Genomic DNA, 20,662 nt, shown 5'->3' on the forward strand with positions numbered 1-20,662 from the left:
TTCTACATCATAGTACGATAGTTCTTTATCTGTATTACATTTTCTCCTGTAATTCATGGGTTTGTAAGTCACTTTTACAGTTTTACTTGTTAAAAAGCAGCAATCATACCTATCTTAACCGCTATACTATCTAGTAGTCTTGCCTGTTGGAATATGAACACTTTCAAATGTACAGTTGATTGGATAGCATTCCATTTACAGAGGAATGATCGACAAGGACCCTCCAACTAGAATGTAGTCTTGAAAGAGCTTTTAAAATGTGATGTGATATACAAAAATTCAATGCACATAATTTACCATGAACCTGTACATTCTTTGAGGTGATGGTGAATTCTTCATTTCTCGAACTCCTCTCTCAGAAACAAGCAGAACAGGGTAGGGGCTGGCAGATATGGCTGCAGAAGTTGCAAGGCCACTGGGAAAATAGGAGTAGAGTGCTGAAGAACATATGTCACACTCTTCTGGGAGCTCTGACTTAAGAAAAGGAGATTTAAGAACCATACCTGTCTGTCTTTATTATAGATCCTATGAAATTATAGAGTAATAATATAGTTAAAGGGAGAAAACTGTTTTTAATTTAATAAAGAAAAATATTTTCTGATTTGAGTGGTATAATGTTTAAAAAAAATAGTCAAGTATGTAAGTAAATATTTTGGAAGCCAATATTTCATATTTAGAATAGTTTTGATTTGCCTGTCTGTTATTATCTTGATTTTTGACTACATCTTATGTGTGTATTTGGTTATCTAGGCAAGCCGTGAGGTTAGGTGAAAAAGCACTGTGCAAGGAGTTGGAAGATTTGAATTGTGTTTCTAGTTCTGCTTAGTTTCCTTATCTGTAAAGAGAGTGGTAGATTAGCTCATCTTGAAGGATTTCTGAACGTGTTGTTTTTAAGTATATGAAGTAATAGAATCCAAGATATAATATTGCACATAAGATACCCTTCAAAGGTTCAGAAATCTTAGATGAGCAGTCAGGGAAAGGTTAAATAAATGACTTCTATTTTTTAATTTTTAAAATTTCATGTTCAAAATAAAGGGCATCCAAATTCAGATCCCTTTCTTTTCTTCCACTGCTTGTAAAAGGTACAAACGTTACATGAGGGATGATAATGCAATAGTACCCTATATGACTCAAATATAATTTAGTTTGGAAATGTCATATGATAATCCCACATAAAGCCCTATTTATCAAAGGCCTGAGCTGTCAAGTCGTGATGGTGCTTTGATTATTTTACACATTATTTACACAGGAAAGAGCCACAAGGTACATCCCACATATGATTTAAGAAAGAAAAGGGGCTCCTTACAATGGAGAGTTTATCCTTTACACAAATATTGTTAATTTGGAAAATGTGAAAGAATAGAAATGTTAAATGGGCTAGACAGTGGTAAACACACACAGAAACTACACACACACAGAGATGTGTACACATACATATACACAAACATAAATTACCATTGAACATGAGAAAAATTCTGATGTAAGAAATATATCAGTGCAAGGAATTTGAACAAAATAAGATAAATAGCACTTACCCTGAGTAGTAGTATTTTTTCAGATTCCTAGAAAGTATTCAGAATTTAAGATTTTCCAACTACAAGGTAATGCAAATTTGCTTTAATGATCCCGAGAGGGTTGGGGCCAAGAGCCAGGAAAGGAGAGGGAGATGTGTAAAGAGGGTTTTTGGTGAGTTTGATGCAAGGTTTACAGCCTCACCTGCCATCCAGGGAGGATGAGTCCCAACAGGAAGACACTAAAAGTAATCATTTGCGAATGTACATGCATATAGTTCAGCATACCTGCAGATGTGTGCAAGCAGACATCTCAACTAAGTCAGTAATCCGTGTTCTTCTGAGGAAAGGCAAGGCTAGGAGAAGGAAGGAACACATGGAACAGGTCTTTCACCTGCTGCATCTATGTGTGTTACTGTGTTAGCCCAATATGCCAGTGGCAGTTCTTTTGAGACACAGGTAGGAAAAATGACACAGTGTGGGGAAGAAATTAAAATAGAACGAGAAATGTTGAGTTTCAGAAATGAAAACCGAAAAGACCACTTTCCATTTCCTTCAGGTATTTTCTCTGCATCTTCTCTCCTCAGCAACTTCAATTTATTGTGATCTTTCTCTAGGGAGCACATAAGTAGTTTCAGGTGGAGCCCTAAATTGTGCTTGTCCTTGGGTCATGCTTGCCTGGGGTAATACCAAATCCTGTATGGTGTAACTGCTCCAATAGTTGTCCAGTTCGGGATATTTCTGGACATTAATGGTAGATGGACCATAATATAAGACTTGCTTTTCAAGAAGGAAACTTCTAAAAATTCGAGTACAAATCTACCATGAACATCTAACGAACAATATTTTTTATGATACACTGTTGCCATTGAGAGTACCAAGACTGGATCAGATATTCACCCAGGATGTGGTATAAGATTATTATGCTGAAAATCACTCCAAACTGCCAAAAAGAAAATCACAGAGTGGATTTTAAAAATCTATTAAATACCTACATGATGTGATATCATGTCAATGTAATTAATAGTTACATTTAGTGTTCATTAAAACTTCACTGCATTTGAAAACAATTTGTGGGTTTAGATTTTCTCACTGCAAAATTACCATCTACTGTATGCATGATGATTGCTGAGAGCTCATAACAAATTCGAATCAAGTGAATCACTTTCACCCAAATAGTTACAAAAAAATTTTACAAATATCCTTTCAAAAAATAACATCAATATTAGGCTGAATGGGGGTCATGGGTACGCTTTTAGAAAGTGTTGACATGTTGCAGGGCAAGGTCTCCACGTGTAAGAAGGCTGAGGGCCAATGGAGATCTGAAAAAGGACCTGAGTAAGGAGTCAACTGTCCTAAAGCAGTTTCCCTGAAGGTACTGGTGTTTTAAGGAACTATTACTGGAAGAATTTTCTCAAGGTGACAAAGCTGTATTCTTTATTCTCAAGCACACTCAACAGACGGCATCAAGTTAGTCTTGAATACCTGCAATGATGGTAGATGATTATCTGAAGCCCTTGCAGCAGCTTGACTCTCCCTGCTGACTTGAACAGCACTTGGGTATCCAGCACTCCCTAAAACACAGTTGTTAACAATAATAATACACGTGGGCTCACTTTGACTTTCTACACTCTTCACATCAGCTATTGTAAGCTTGTTCTACTTTCACAGAAAGCCATTCAGCTGAAATTTTTTCTTACACTGCTTGGCGTGTCTTGATGGAAATGCTTCTCTCAGGACATTCCTGGGCTTGGCATGTCAGCCACATTAGGAAGATATTCCTCAGTTCGACATTAGACAGTTTCCTAGAGGAACTCTTTTCCTGGCAGGAGTTTTTTCTTTTATTTTAGGTCCCATCTGCACCCTGATAGTCTAGGATAAATTAGAGTTGGCGAATGTTTATTTACCTCAGACTAGTTAAGAAAAAGGAAATGATGTTCCTGAGCCGCAGGAATAGAATCCACCTGGATCCTCAGACAGAAAGTTAAATGACGCTGGTACTTTTTTAAACAGTTACTCTGAGAAGCCACACAGTTGGTGACTGGTAAAACTGGGTTTTTCTTTTCTCCCGAATTGTGTAATGCGCTGGCCTGAAACTTGTTTTCTGAATTGTGCTAAGTGGATGATAGCAATTTGCATTATTGCATTTTAGGACACAGCACTATCTCTACTTTCTTTCCTCATCCTCTTCCTTCCTCTAGCTACTCTCTCTCCTCTCCAATCCAGACTTCTACTTTGACTTGCTTTTGGGTAAACTTCTAATAGCAATCTTTGTATCCCTCTCAGGGTCTACTTTCTTCTAGAAAAGACTCATTCTTATAAAAATCATGATAGTTTGACAAGCTGAGGGCAATTACCTGATCGATATCAGTCAGAATGAGAAGCCCATGATGGATGCCCCTTTGGGTTGAAAGAAAAGCAGCATAGACATATTAAATTAAGCTAGTCTCATTTGGCCCATCACCAGAAGATACTGAAGCAACGTAATTTGACCTTTAAAAAATCAAGAAATCGTCTGCATCATCCCAGCATGAAGAAAGGTCTCAGATGTGGTAATTAGAGAATTGCAGTAATTGCTGGTTTTACAACAAAGGATGTTTTTCAAGCCTTTGGGTCTCAAACTACAAATTTAAAAAAATTAGTGATCTCATTTTCTCAGTTCCCGTAGAGTAGATGGGGATAGTCCACGGGGCAAGGTGGACATAAGACAAAATGGGGAAGAAGGCATCACCAACTCTTCAGAAACTGTAAGTCTGAACCTACTCTCTCTAACTTGGCAGGCTAATAAATGTTTTAATTATACTTTTAATTTGATACTACTTCTAAAGCCAAACAGTAAATCTCTTTAGATTATGTTGGCATTGGCTGTTAGCATAGCTATCAAGGCAATAGATCTCAGATATTTAACCATTATTACTTCTCATTGGCTCAAACCATCACAATCAACATGTACACTCAGAAGAATTAATATAGCCTCAAATTCAAACATCACCATGAAAAGGTCACCTTCACCCAGTAACTATTCACATTTTTCATGTTTGTACAGTTATGGAAATGAGCAACACTTTAAAATTTTATTTAAATCATCTCTCTTTCCCTGTGACAATATCAAAAATCATGTTTCTCAACTTTTTACTCTTTATCTGATCCAAAGATTCATGGCCCTGACAGCAATAAAGAAAAATACACAAAATTGAACATTCTGGGGACCTGGCATGGGAAACTGTTCATAGGAATCCAGAGTCAGAGGGAGCCTTAAAAAGCTGTCTTCCTGTTCCATATTCTCAAGCTTTAGATGTGTAAAACTTATCTGGACAGCATAATTCATAGTATGCCTGGGTAGGGTCCAGGGACCTGTATTTTTCACAAATGTCCGCCAGTGATACTATGCTGGCGGCCCATGGACCACATATTGAGAAGCACTACAGAAAGTACACAAGCTTAGGAAGGTACAGCAGCTTAAAGTGGTACAGTGGTGAAAGTCAGTCACTTGCAAATGCTACCAAGGAAGTGGACTGAGACTCATTCAGTCAAGTAACACATCCAGTGCTTTGATGTTCTGTCAATTGCCTATTAAGAACTGCCACTTTCCTTTTTCTAGCTAGAATCTCTTTGTTTTGTTTCAGTCCATTTTGCTTAAAGGCATTCCACTTGTAAAAGTGCTCCTAGGGACAACAATGTGTTTTACTTTCATCTTTTCCCATCAAATAAGTGCTGCCCCCTCTGCTTTCCATATAGCTGATTTCAATATGCTAGACTGCCAGAACCTTCCTAAGTGCAGGCCAGTTTCTTACCAGGAAGAAGAAACATTTGTGAATTCATTTTATTCAGAATTAAAAACCAGAGTCCTTGTGACATCAGCATCTGTATTGTGCCTCTCACCCTCTCACACCAGCCGCAGTGACCTCCTTGTTCCTTAAACATGCCAGACACCCTCCTACCTTAGGGCCTTTATTCCAGCTATTTCCTCTAACACACTCTCCTCCCAGATTTCCACTTCAAGTCTTTCCTTAAGTCCCACCTTCTCTCCTCCTCACCACATTAACACTGAAATCCAACTTTTTTCTCTTTATTCTTTATCCACCATTATGTGATCATATTTTTGTCTTTTTTCCCATAGCACTCACCTCCTTATAGCATGATATAATTTACTTTTAAAATATTGTTGTTTCCTTTAGTTACTACCTATTCGTATTATAAACTCCACGAAAGTCAGCAACAAGACCAGTGCCCAGCACACGGATGAAAGCATGAGTCTAATAACCTGCGATAGCCGCCTTTTTATGGGTGTTTACATCAAAATCTACGACAAGCTGGGGAGGCAACAGTCATGACGGTAGAAACTCTGATATTCTTCAGATTCACATAAATTCATATGTGATTCAGAAAATATATTTGATAAGTAGTTATTCTAGATGGGTCTTAAATGACACTACAAAAATTATTAACCTTTCAGCCTACGTCTCCAGTCAGCTGTTTAAAACTCTTTAACGTGAATACTGATTACCACTACAACCACTGAGGACATGGTATTCAGAGAAAGTAGCCAACTATGGGAAAAAAGTTGATTGATTGAGAGCCATAATTAGCATTATCCAACTTATATTGAATATATTGTTAGGGACTTGATGTTATCTTGGCATTTTTGGGCACATCCCTATTAGTGCTTATTTTGCCAAATTTATAGGCATAGCTACCTTTATGGAGAACTTAGGGTGTCTTATGCAAGCTGCTAAGTGCTTCACAAACATTATCTCCCTATTTTTTTAAAACAGCCCTATTAAATGTAGTATCATAATTCATTGGCTTGCAAGTGAAAGAAAATCCAGCTTACACAGTTTTAACTGAAAACAAACAAAAGAGCAGAAAAAAAAGTATATGTGCTTCATGTACCTAGAAAGTCAAGAGAAAAACATGTATTGCTATTGATTACTCAGACACTAAAAATAACATAAACAAAGTAAAAATGTTAACAATCTATACATTTAAAATAAAAGAAGTTGAGTCATTATTCTAGAATTATATTCACATACTTTAATTCGTTTTAAGCCAGTTACTGTCTTTCAGGACCTTTCTATAATAAACACCTTTATATAGCAAAACTCATCAAATAAGTATTCTCTATTTATGATTCTTATGAATATTTTCTTAGCTATGGATAATATAGACACTCTAAAATCATAAATCTCAATTTCATCCAATTCCAGTATATAATACAGACTAATCTATATTATATATAGGAACTTTATCATACAATCTTTCCCACAAATTGAGATATTCCAAAGCACAATGTAAAATTTCAGACTTAAATCTCGCATGATGTTTGAGCTTTTAGTGTTTTATTTCTTCACTTCTTCCCTTACTTTTGTGGAAATAAATTTTATTATTTTATGTGCACACTTTATGTTCACAATAACATGTGTTCATTGTTCATAACAAAATTTGGAATCATTTATAAAAATGCACAATATCTTTATGGAACAAGAAGGCTGATTTAGAAAGCAGTTCTTCAAAGGTACAAATGTTTCTAAAACCCATTTTATAATGGATAGCAAGGAGAGGAAGCTTGCACTTTCATGTTGAAGTATTTTCCTTTCCATATTAAACATTAGTGTTATCATATTTTGTTGTTTGGCTATAGTGTGTGTGTATTTACAGCTACAATTCCCAATTTATTTGCAATTATGAATTATGTGTATACCACTATAAATTCCAAGTACACATCTGCTCTATAAGCTTCTTAATTTAATAAGAGCAGTGCTTTACCATGACACAGTGTTCTTCTGAATTTGCCTTTTTAAAAATTATCACAGCAAAGAAAATAACTGTGGCTTAATGTTTTACTTTTAAACTGATACTACAATTGCATTCACAATAATTTCAAATGCTTCTTGTTTAACAAAATGAACTTCCAAAGCCTCCCTTTGAGTCCATGAAAAAAATTTGAACCATTAGAATTAGCAGACTATCTGACACTGATAAGAAACTAACATCACTTCTTCTGCTAATGAAGCCAACATGTTAAGAACTACTGCTTTACTTTTCCTTCATGATAACAACAACAACAACAAAAAAAAAACACTTGGTATTGAAAATAAACCCAATTAATTAAAAATAACAATCCTTTGATCTAAATGAAAAGTCATGGCTCACAGAGTGACTCGTAAACATATATTCTGCAGCTGCATCAGTTAACTTAACTCGTGGGGGCTCAGTCTTTAAAATAAACACTATTTAAAATAGATGCTAATGTTTCTTCAGCAGATTTATGTCCTATGGTTTTCACATGTCAGCAATATCATTTGTGGCCCCCCAAGTAAGCAGTAAGTGTTGATAAGCATTAAAGGCAAGTTAAGCATTCCCATTGATATTAGAAATGAAAAGTCAGCACTTTTATTTTTATTGAGCATGCTCATTTTTAGTTCATTGCTGTTGAAATACTTTATTTCAAAAATTTAAAAATATATAAATTTATATATTTAATATCAAAAAATTAAATATAGAAATAGTTGTAGATTCATACCAAGTGATAACCAAACTTCCATACTAAGTGTGTTCAGTCTATACTTTTTAATGCTCTACAGGATTGCTCAGTCTCATTTTCTGGATCTATTTCACATAGACTTAAACCATAATTTTGCTCATTTGTCACTGATCCCTAATAGGCAAGTTGGAGACTTCATGCATCTCACAGGCTGGGGCTGGGGCTCCAGCACACCAAGTGGTTGTCATAGGTGGCAGCATCATATGTTTCCTCCACCATCACCTGAAACTAGAAGTGAGCATTCCCTAGCCACGTTCTTGCAGACCCACTGCACACCCTTTGAAATGAAGGCCTTAGTTCCACTGCATGGGGGAATGAGAGTGACACATGATTCCCAATCATTTTTTATATTTTGTGAAAAGTGAAAACTCAATTCACTGTATGTGTGTCTCACACAATACCAGACAAGACCATGCCAAGAGCTGGAATTACAAAATGCAGGCCTACCAAACATTCCAATTTATTTTAGTGAAACTGAAATCAGGCACTCATATTGTCAAACCAAATGAAACATCAGATCAGCCAATATATACTGGCCTATAGGCAAAACCAAATGTCTGGTTACCCTTGGCACAAGGAGCTACAAATGCATAATGGAGAACAAAACTAGCCTAGGTAGGTTTCAGTAAGCACCAGATAGAATGAAAATGAGAGAGTGACAGAAAGATACCCAGAGATCAGTTCATAGAGAGTCTTGCTGGCCATGGCAAAGATTTTGGCTTTTAGTTTACATAATCTAATAAACATCTGGAAGATATTGATGTGATTAACATTTAAAAGGTCATTGGGGGGAGCGCCAAGATGGCTGACTAGAAACAGCACTGCTCAGAGGCTCCCACTGAATAAAACCATAATAAGCATGTGAATCCTTCACCCACAACCAAGGTATCTGGGGTCTCTCATCAAAATTGACTAGAAGGCTGCTGTGACCTATGAAGAGAAGGAAGAGCAGCGTGATGTGGGGGCCCACCTGAGAGCTACATGGGGAAGGAGAATCCCTTCCTTCCAGCCAAGGGAAGCAGTGAGTGAGTATGCTACCCAGCCAGGGAAACTGTGCTTTTTCCGCAAAACTGTGCAACCCATAGATCTGAAGATCTCACTCACAAATCCATGCCACTGGGGCCTAGGGTCCCAATCCCACAACTCAGATTCTTACAGCCTCTCACCTGGAATCTCATTAGCCCTACTGAACGCCTGGGCAAAGGGGAGTGACTAGCACCAGCTGCAGCTGCCTGCTGTCTAAGCCCTTTGAGCTCCTTGGGGGAGGGGCAGCAGCCAGCACTGGGACTCACAACTGCCTAACATGCTAAGCTCCCCGGGTGGGGTAAGGGCACGCCTATTTCTATTGCTCCAGGCTGTGCTTTTCTCCTGCTGGAGCCAGAGAGGCTGCATGGCTTGGTCCCAAGACTTGTTCCCACAGCCCAACACACCGGCTGTGGCACTGTGTGGGCAGAGTGCCTCTTCAGTTCTAACCCTGACCCATCCTTCTTCAGTGGGCAAGGCTTCACTTCAGTGGGCAAGAGCTCCAATAACTCCAGCCAGAGGCTCAGGGACAGAATTCGGATCTCCCTGGGTCTGAGCCCCTAGTGGGAGGGGTGGCTGCAGTCTCTGCAGACCAGCAGACTTAGCCTCTCCTCCTGGTAGTTTTGAGGAATCTGGTCAGCCCAGATGAACAGGTTTCCCCCCAGCAAAACACACTCTCCCCACCAAGGTACAAAAACGAATTCTCATCCCTGTACCACCCAAATGGATGAGACCTTTCAACAGATGTTGTCAGACACCCTATACAGGAGCAATCCTACTGGCATCAGGTTGGTGGCCTTCAAGTTCAGAGGTTCCAGAAGAAGGAGTGGCACTCATCTTTACTGCTCTTCAGCCTCCTTGAGTGACATCTCCAGGGATGGGAGCAAATCAGATGAATAGGGCCTGAAGTGAATGCCCAGCAAACTGCAGCAGCCCTACAGAAGAGGGACCTGACTATTAAAAGCAGAAAGCAACAACAACAGCATCAACAACAACAACAGAAAGCCTCCACAAAAACCCCATCCAAGGGTCAGCAGCCTCAAAGACCGAAACTAGACAAACTCACGATTCTTTCTAAATCAATGAAAAAATGCCAAAACCCCAAAATGCCAGAGTGCCTCTTCTCCTTCAAATTAGCACAACATTTCCCCATCAAAGGCACAGAACTGACAGAGAATCAAGTGGAGGAAATGAAATAAGCAGGCTTCAGAAGATGGGTAAGAAAAAATGATGATACACTAAAGGAGCATGTTCTAGCCCAAAGCAAAGAAGCTAAGACCCTTGATAAAAGGTTAGAGGAATTGGTAACTGAAATAACCAGTTTAGAGAGAAACATAAACGACCTGATGGAGCTGAAAAACACAGCACAAGAGCTTTGTGAAGCATACCCAAGTATCAACAGCTGAATCAACCAAGTGGAATAAAGGATATCAGAATTTGAAGATTACCTTACTGAAATAAGACATGCAGAGAAGAATAGAGAAAAAAGAATGAAAAGAAATGAACAAAGCCTCCAAGAAATATGGAACTTCATAAAAAGATGGAATCTATGATTGATTGGAGTACCAGAAGGAGATGGGGAGAATGGAAACAAGCTGGAAAACACACTTCAGGATATTATCCAGGAGAACTTCCCCGATCTCACAAGACAAACCAGCATGCAAATTCAGGAAATACAGAGAACACCATTGAGATACTCTATGAGAAGATCAACCCCAAGACATATAATCATCAGATTCTCCAAGGTTGAAATAAAGAAAATACTGTTAAGGGCAGCCAGAGAGAAAGGCCAGGTCACATACAAAGGGAAGCCCATCAGTCTAACAGTGGACCTCTCAGCAGACCTCTACTGGCTAGAAGACAGTGGGGGCTAATATCCAACATTCTTAAAAGAATTTTCAATCCAGAATTTCATATCCAGACAAACTAAGCTTTATAAGTGAATGAGAAATAAAATCCCTTCTAGATAAGCAAATGCAGAAGGATTTCATTACCACCAGGCCTGCCCTGCTAAAAGAAGCACTAAACATGGAAAGGAAAAACTGAGACCAGCCACTGCAAAAACACACCAAAATATAAAGACCAGTGAAACTATGAAGAAACTGCATCAACTTATGTGCAAATAACTAATAGCAGCATGATGACAGGATCAAATTCACACATAACAATACTAACCTTAAATTAAATAGGCTGAACTCCCCAGTTAAAAGACACAGACTGGCAAATTGGATAAGGAGTCAAGACCCATGGGTGTGCTGTATTCAGGAGACCCATCTTAGGTGCAAAGACACAAAATAAAGGGATGGAAGAAATTTTACTAAGTAAATGGAAAGGAAAAAAAAAAAAAGCAGGGGTGGCAATCTGCTAATCTCTGACAAAACAGACCTTAACCCCAACAAAGATCAAAAAAGACAAGGGCGCTACATAATGATAAAGGGAACAATTCAATAAGAAGAGCTAACTGTTCTGGATATATATGCACCCAATACAGGAGCACCCAGATTCATAAAACAAGTTCTTAGGGACCTACAAAGAGACTTAGACTCACACACAATAATAGTGGGAGACTTTAATACCCCACTGTCAATATTAGACCGATCAATGAGACAGAAAATTAACAAGGATATTCAGGACTTGAACTCAGCTCTGGATTAAGTTAATCTAGTAGACATCTACAGAACTCTTTACCCCTAGTCAACAGAAATATACATTCTTCTCAGGGCCACATGGCTCTTATTCTAAAATCAACCACATAATTGGAAGTAAAACACTCTTCAGCAAATGTAAAAGAACTGAAAGCATAACAGTCTCTCAGACTATGGTGCAATCAAATTAGAACTCAGGATTAAAAAATGCATTCAAAACCACACAATTTCATGGAAATTGAATAACCTGCTCCTGAATGACTCCTGTGTAAATAATGAAATTAAGAAATAATAAGTCCAAGAGTCTTTAAAACCAATGAGAACAAAGAGACAATGTACCAGAATCTCTGGGACACAGATAAAGCAGTATTAAGAGGGAAATTTGTAGCACTAAATGCCCACATCAGAAAGTTAGAAAGATCTCACAACCACACCCTAACATCACAATTAAAAGAGCCAGAGAGGCAAGAGCAAACTAGTCCAAAATCTAGCAGATGACAAGAAATAATTAAGATCAGATAAGAATTCAAGGAGATACAGACACAAAAACCCCTCCAAAAAATTAATGAATCCAGGAACTGTTTTTTAAAAATTAGCAAAATAGGTAGACCACTAGCTAGACTAATAAAGAAGAAGAAGAGAGAAGAATCAAATAGACACAATAAAAAATGATAAAGAGGATATCACCACTGACCCCACAGAAATACAAACTACTGTCAGAGAATACTATGAACAACTCTATGCAAATAAACTAGAAACACCTAGAAGAAATGGATAAATTCCTGGGTATATACACCCTACCAATAATAACCAGGAAGAAGTTGAATCCCTAAATGGACCAAAAACAAGGTCTGAAATTGAGGCAGTAATTAATAGCCTACCAACCAATAAAAGCCCAGGACCAGACGAATTCACAGTTGAATTCTACCAGAAATACAAAGAGGAGCTGTTACCATTCCTTCTGAAAATATTCTTAACAATTGAAAAGGATAGATTCCTCCTTATGTCATTTTATGAAACCAGCATCATCTGATACCAAAACTGGTAAGAGGCACAACAAAAAAAGAAAGCTTCAGGCCAATATCCCTGATGAACATTGATGTGAAAATCCTCAATAAAATACTGGCAAAGCGAATCCAACAGCACTTCAAAAAACTTACCCACCATAATTAAGGTGGCTTCATCCCTTCCTGGGATGCAAGGTTGATTCAACATACGCAAATCAATGAATGTAATCCATCACATAAACAGAATCAAAGACAAAAATCACATGATTATTTCAATAGATGCAGAAAAGCCCTTTGAAAATATTCAACATCCCTTCATGTTAAAAACTCTCAATAAACTAGGTATTGATGGAACATATCTCAAAATAATAAGAGCTTTTGATGACAAACCCACAGCAAATATCATACTGAATAGGCAAATCTCAAGCATTCCCTTTGAAAACTGGCACAAGACAAAGACGCCCTCTCACCACTCCTATTCAACACCGTATTGGAAGCTCTGGCCCCAGCAATCAGGCAAGAGAAAGAAATAAACGGTATCCAGATAGAAAGAGAGGAAGTCAAATTGTCTCTGTTTGCAGATGACATGATTGTATATTTAAACGACCCCATTTTCTCAGCCCCAAATCCCCTTAAGCTGATAAGAAACTTCAGCAAAGTCTCAGGATACAAAATCAGTGGGCCAGATCACAAGCATTCCTTTACATCAACAATGGGCAAACACAGAACCAAATCATGAATGAACTTCCATTTACAATTGCTACAAAGAGAATAAAATACCTAGGAATATAGCTAACAAGGGATGTGAAGCACGTTTTTAAGGAGAACTACAAACCACTCCTCAAAAAAATAAGAGAGGACACAAACAAATGGAAAAATATTCCATGCTCATGGATAGGACAAGTCAATATCATGAAAATGGCCATACTGCCCAAAGTAATTTATAGATTCAATGCTTTTCCAATCAAATACCATTGATATTCTTCAAAGAATTAGAAAAACTATTTTAAATTTTATATGGAATCAAAGAAGGCCCCGTATAGCCAAGATAATACTAAGCAAAAAAAAGCTGATGGCATCAAGCTACCTGACTTCAAACTATACTACATGCTACAGTAACCAAAACAGCATGGTACTGGTACCAAAACAGACATGTAGACCATTGGAGCAGCACAGAGACTCAGAAATAACACCACATATCTACAACAATCTGATCTTTGACAAACATGGCATAAACAAGCAATGGGGAAAGATCCCCTATTCAGTAAATGGTGCTGGGAAAACTGGCTAGCCATATGCAGAAAACTGAAACTGGATCCCTTATTTACACCTTATGTAAAAATTAACTCAAGATAGATTACAGACTTAAATGTAAAACCCAAAACTGTAAAAACCCTAGAAGAAAACCTAGGCAATATCATTCAGGACATAGGCACAGGCAAAGACTTCATGATAAAAATGCCAAAAGTAAATGCAACAAAAGCCAAAATTGACAAATGGGATCTAATTAAAGAGCTCTGTGCAGAAAAAGAAACTATCCTTAGAATGAACAGGCAACCTACAGAATGGGAGAAAAGTTTTGCAATCAACCCATCTGCCAAAGTGTAATATCCAGTATTTACAACAAACTTAAACATCTTTACAAGAAAAAAAACAGCCCCATCAAAAAGTGGGCAAAAGATATAAACAGACACTTCTCAAGAGAAGACACTTACACGGCTGACAAACATGAAAAAAAAAAAAACCTCAACAATACTGATCATCAGATAAATGCAAATCAAAACCACAGTGAGACAACATCCCATGCCAGTCAGAATGGCAGTTATTAAAAAGTCAGAAAACAATAGATGATGGTGACGTTGTGGAGAAATAGGAATGCTTTTACATGTTTGGTGGGAATAGAAATTAGTTCAAGCATTGTAGAAGACAGTATGGTGATTCTTCAAGGATCTAGAACCAGGAATACCATTTGACTCAGCAATCCCAGTACTGGGTATATACCCAAAGAAATATAAATCATTCTACTATAAAGACACATGCACACGTATGTTTATTACAGCACTGTTTGCAATAACAAAGGCATGGAACCAACCCAAATGCCCATCAATGATAGACTCGATAAAGAAAATGTGGTACATGTACACCATGGAATACTATGTAGCCATAAAAAGGAATGAAATCATGTCCTTTGCAGGGATGTGGATAAAGCTAGACAATATCATCCTCAGCAAACTAACATAGGAACAGAAAACCAGACACTGCATGTTCTCACTCGCAAGTGGGAGTTGAACATTGAGATCACATGGACACAGAGAGGGGAACAACACACACCAGGGCCTGTTGGGGGATAGAGAGTGAGGGGAGGGAACTTAGAGGATGGGTCAATAGGTGCAGCAAATCATAGGTCTTTGGCATACATATACCTATGTAACAAACCTGCACATTCTATACATGTTGCTTTTTTCTAAAGAAGGAATTTAAAAAATCCCCTGAATGACAACCAGAAAAAAAGTCGTTTAGCTGCTATGTGGAGAATGGACAGTATAGAGGAAGAATGGAGGCAGCAAACCCGCTAAGAGGCCATTGCTATTGTCAGTTACAAGGTGATAGTGTTTGGATTGGCATAAAATGTGTAGCTATGGTGAGAAATGGTCCACTTGGGAAATGTTTTAAATGTGTATTTGACAAAGGTATGTTGATGGATGTGGGAAGTGAGAGAAAGAGAGGAGTCAAGGATGAATCCAAGATTGTAACATTAGCCTCTAAATGAATGTTGGTGCCCTGTACAGGTATGAGGAGCACTGTGAAAGAAGTACTTGGTGGGAAGAATGGGGAGTTCAGTTTGTTTTCAAATGTTAAGTTTGAAATGACTATTACACATCCAGGTGTAAAGTGAAGTCAGTATTTGGATGTATTGAGGTCTGGTTGAGACAAGAACACAAGTGGGAAATCAAGAGTATAGAGGTGGTACTTATAGTCACAGAAATAAATAGGATCACTGAGGGGGAAAGTGTAGCTAGAGAGGAGAATTGCAGACTGAGTCCCAGAAATTGTATTTTATGCAATTAATGCATTACCATAAGCCATGTTAAAATTGCCACATTTCTTTGAAAAAGCAACAATAAACCAACCTTCTTTGTTTCATGGGTTAATTTAAAAATATAGTGATGTGTAGAATTAGGGTACTTGGGTTCTTCTTTAATCAGTCTTCTAAAATAATTTGTATTTTTCAATGCATTCTATGGTGCTTTGTACGATCTTGCAACCAAATAAATTAATAGATGACTAACTCTCATTTTACTTAATTTTTAATTTCTTTATTAACTAGAAAATATGTAGAAAGTTAAATATTACAAAATACATAGTTCTGGATGGCTAATGAGATGTGGAAAATGCTTGGAGAAACATTCTCAATTTGATTCAGCCATCTACCTATCACAAAGGGTGTATTTCCTATCTATATTTATAAGCCTCATTTAATGAAAAAGTAGTTTTATCTGGCCATACCAAGCAGTAATTGACACTTCAAAATGCTTTGTCTAAAAGGGATTCTAGCAATTTATTAAGCATCTAGTGATCGTTTACTAATAATGCAAGAGGATAGGTAGGAGACAAAGGACCACAGAAACTGGCAAATCAAAGAGATACAGAAGTGTGTAAGCCATTGACTTTAGAGAGAGACACATACAGAAGTAATATAAGATGAAGGACTTGAGAATGGAGGGTAGTAAAAGGAACCACTAAATGTGCCTAATTATGGAAGTAGCCAACCACAAAGATTTCAAATTGGAACTCTGATATTATGCTTTAGCAAGGAAACTTAAATTCCATTTCACTGATGTGGTCAAGATGAAGAGCCTTTTTGATCTGGGAGAAGGAAAGCCAATGAGCATAACCATTTGAAGTCTTATGCCATCAATATACTCAATGCTAGGCAAGAACAAAAGAAAGAAAAATGAGCCAAGTAAGAGTTTTCTTAAAATCTATCCCCTGATGATGTGAATGGCAATAATAATAACACACATTAAATTTTTAAAGAACCCTTAACAAATAGTCTTATTTGATTACCATTAAAAATCAGTGAGGTAGGTTGTATCTAATTGTCTTTAATATGTCCACTTTACAGATGAGAAAATGAGGCTTGGAGAGGCTTTGCAATTGCCAAAAGGCACACAATTTTTAAGGGAAGCATGACCAGATCATCTGGTCATCTGGCCCCACACTGCACGCACATTGAAGCAAGGTAGGGCAGCAGGAGTAAGCACCGCCCTGCACAACTCTAGCTCCTGGTGATACGTGTCTAATGTGCTGTCTTGAGCATCTAAGCACAGTCTTTTTTTAAGCTTTTCTTTGCAAAATATTCTCGAGAGAGAGGGCCCTAACAGCAGACTTGAATTTTCTGTAAAGTGGCATTTAAATTGTTCAGAGTGAGAGCTGAATGCAGAGGCATACCCCTGTAGTCCCATCTGCTTGGAAGGCAGAGACAGGATGATCACTTGGGCCCAAGAGTTCCAGGCTGTAGTGTGCTATGATTGTGCCTGTGAATAGCCACAAGGCTTCAGCCTGGAAAACACAGAAAGACTCTGCCTCTTAAAAAATAAAAAGTCCAGAGTGGATTAAAATGGAATTTGATGGATGATTACCATTGATTACTTCAAATAAAATCTTTTCTCAAAATCAGGCAAATGTGTTCGATTTTAAGAATGGAATAACTAGCAAAAATCCAGTCCCAAAAGCATGAGAAGGGTACCTAAACTTTGAAAGGTCTTTATAAGATTCTTCCTACGTTGTCTTTTCCAGAAAACGTTATCAAGAATCAAGACTTGGATATGTGGCTTTCACAGTGCTTTGAATACTCCCCCAAGTAGCCCATTTTCTTTTGAAAATTCGTAGAGTAAACAGTTTTTTCTTCTTGAGATGGCTGTGCTTTGCTCCTCGTTGCATCTGAGCTGGACATTTTGTCAGTTTCTGCTTCTCATGGGAATTAAAGTCAGGCTACCACACATACACAAACCATACATTGGGTGACAGAGCGAGACTATCTAAAAAAAAAAGGCAATCTTTTCCTCCTAGAGAAATTAAACTTGAAATTGAATGACAGTTATGAGTCCTTTTATCACTTATTACTGAGAGCTATTTTCCTGAGTCATCTGCTATAAACAAACAACACAACAGGCTGTAATGAGAGTCAAGGTTCATCCACCATGAATTGCTACATACATTCTAAATAATATATTTATATATCTATTTCCCAATTTATCAACTTTTGACTGCATCTATTTATGCCAAACTATAAAGCATTAGGATTTTAACACACTTATCTCTCAGTTTTATTAGTTATATTAGTAGTTCTTCTAGCCGTTACATTTATAACTAAATAATATATCTAGGCCTTTAGTTATTCTTTATTCATCAATTTAGAGAGCATCTATTGACTGTTAACTAGATAAGTGAGGAAATTAATGAGCCTACTTTTTTTCATCTATTTTTCTCTCCCTTTCTTCAGATCCCAGTCCTATTAATTATACTATTACTCTTACATGTCTTGTAATTATAATTGTCTTCTTTGGTTTGCCTCTGTAAGTTGATTTTATAAATTGAAAATTAACACCTATGTAATATCACTGTAATATAAATATTATTTTCTGCACAACTAAGTGAAGTGATTGGATCCACAGAGAAGTATATGTCCATATTTGTCATTCAATTTCCATTACTTAAAGGAGAATGTTGATTCTAAGCATCAAGAGCAAGCAGAGTCTATTTTCCTGGCTATACTTGTTAACTTCCTTATGCTGAGCACATTGTTTGGATGATGGCTTTCATTTTATCTATTTATTCTTAGAATTGTTAAATGCCTTTATTTTTCTTATCAAGATAGGGAAAACACAAATAATGTTATGTTATAGAGAAGCTTCATTTTTTAATTATGCAATTTGTAATAGAATCAGGTTGCTTATTAAAGATTTTTTTACATAGAACTCTCACTAATTTTACACCTTGCTTATTAGGCCTGCTGCACAATTACTGTGTTTTTGTATTACCCTGTGTTAACACCACTGTTCTTCAATTCCGTATCTTACAGTTTCAGGACTCCTGTTTTTTTTTTTTTTTTTTTTTTTTTTTTTTTTTTTTTTTTTTTTTTTTTTTTTTTTAAGAAGACTGGTATGAGTTCTCAAACAAAAATGACAGTTTGGCTAGAACTTTAAAGTTGCCTACTAACTAGCTTTACTCATGAGTAAAAAGCGCAATGTTGGTATAATTTTTGTCCTTTGTTGATAATCTATTTTTTCTCTCTGGGACTTAGAATTTCTCATTGCTCTGGAGTTCTGAAATTTTATAAAAATGCATCTAGGATTTCAATTTGCATAATCAATTGTACCTTTAGCTCATCAAATTTTTTCTATCATTTATTTGACTGTACTTCCCATACATGAGAGAGAATATTATTTCCCTCAAGAATTCTAGATAGTTTGATCTATTCTGAATTGGCATTTGATGAAGCATTGTACCATAGTTTCCATTCGTTTGTTATTTAGCTCTGGGATATTTTTCTCAACTTTATCTTCCAAATCACCCAAGTTCATTTTTTAGCCATGTTCATTCATTATTGAATTCTTTAATTCATTTCTTTATCTTTTAGAAATCTTATTTAATTTCTGAAAAATCTCTTACTCCCAGATTACTCCTTTTTTTGGAGTGGTCTAATTGTGTTTTAGGGATATAATATCTTCTTGAATATATACTAGGAGACCAATCAGATTTTTAGGTTTTCTTCTGTTCTTTACACTAGCTCCATTTCCCTAGGTCATTTATTCTATTTGTTTATTTTTGATAACCTTAGTTTATGCTATTGCTTAGGTAACTGTCAACATGGGATAAATGAGGATTATGCAATTAGCGTAAGTCAATGGTAAGATTTTTGTGGTCATTACTTGATTTAACAGAGGCCCCTTCCTCCTCCTGGTAACGCTACTAGGGGGCTGTGCTTCTGACAGTCCAGCTTCCCTATGGAATGTGTAGGAAGGAAATAGGCACATAGCATCAGTTCTCCCAACATTGCTATTGAAAGGGAGAGTTTACTCTGAGGACAGAATAAAGTGATTTTTTTCTTTCATTCCTGTGCCAGCGTGGAGCTGCCTTTTCTTAACACCGCACAATGTGACTCACACTTTGGACTGTTGTGTGGGTCTAGAGTTATCTCCAGCTCTGGTTTGTTTTCTCTATTCCCAGTTCTCTAGTAAGGACTCTTCTAAAGACTTACGTTTAGAAATCAGCTTCCAAGGACTTGTGGAAGATTGAGGAATCACCAGTCCTAGCTCTTTTATAGAAATCTTTTAATATTCATTTGTCATGAACTATGTACCAAAGCCCACTCCTGATCCTCATGCCTGTCAACTCCAAGATTGACTCTGAGGTTTCCTGGGAAGAATGTCTCTCCATCTTATTAGATTGTAATCACTATGAGAGCAGAAATAAACTCTAATTCCCATGGTGTACCCAGAGCCTATGAAGGTGTCTGACATATGATTGGCACTCAATAAATATTTGTTGAATTAATGGATGAACGAGATGTGAATTAATGGATATTGATGTATTCCTCTTGATATATTTTCATCATTATTTTAATAAACTTTTGAAATGCAGATAGGTGTTCCTATCATTTTCAAATTGATGGAATTTTTAATGCATTAAAATCATGACTGGAAATTTTGTGTAAGTTTATGATATAATATTACACAAAAGAAAATGCTTAATTGTTTACATGCTATGATTACCTCAGATATTAGTTCGTGTGTGTATATGTGTGTGTTGTAGGCAGGGACTAGGGAAAAACTCACATAAATGGGAGTTTAATTTGCTGTGTTCCATTGCTAGAGACTTGGATTTGTTTTTTTTTTCTTTTTGTTTCAATTTCTTATAATATTA

Source organism: Cebus imitator, unplaced genomic scaffold (genome assembly GCF_001604975.1).
Source record: "Cebus imitator isolate Cc_AM_T3 unplaced genomic scaffold, Cebus_imitator-1.0 Scaffold286, whole genome shotgun sequence".
Classification (NCBI taxonomy): domain Eukaryota; kingdom Metazoa; phylum Chordata; class Mammalia; order Primates; family Cebidae; genus Cebus; species Cebus imitator.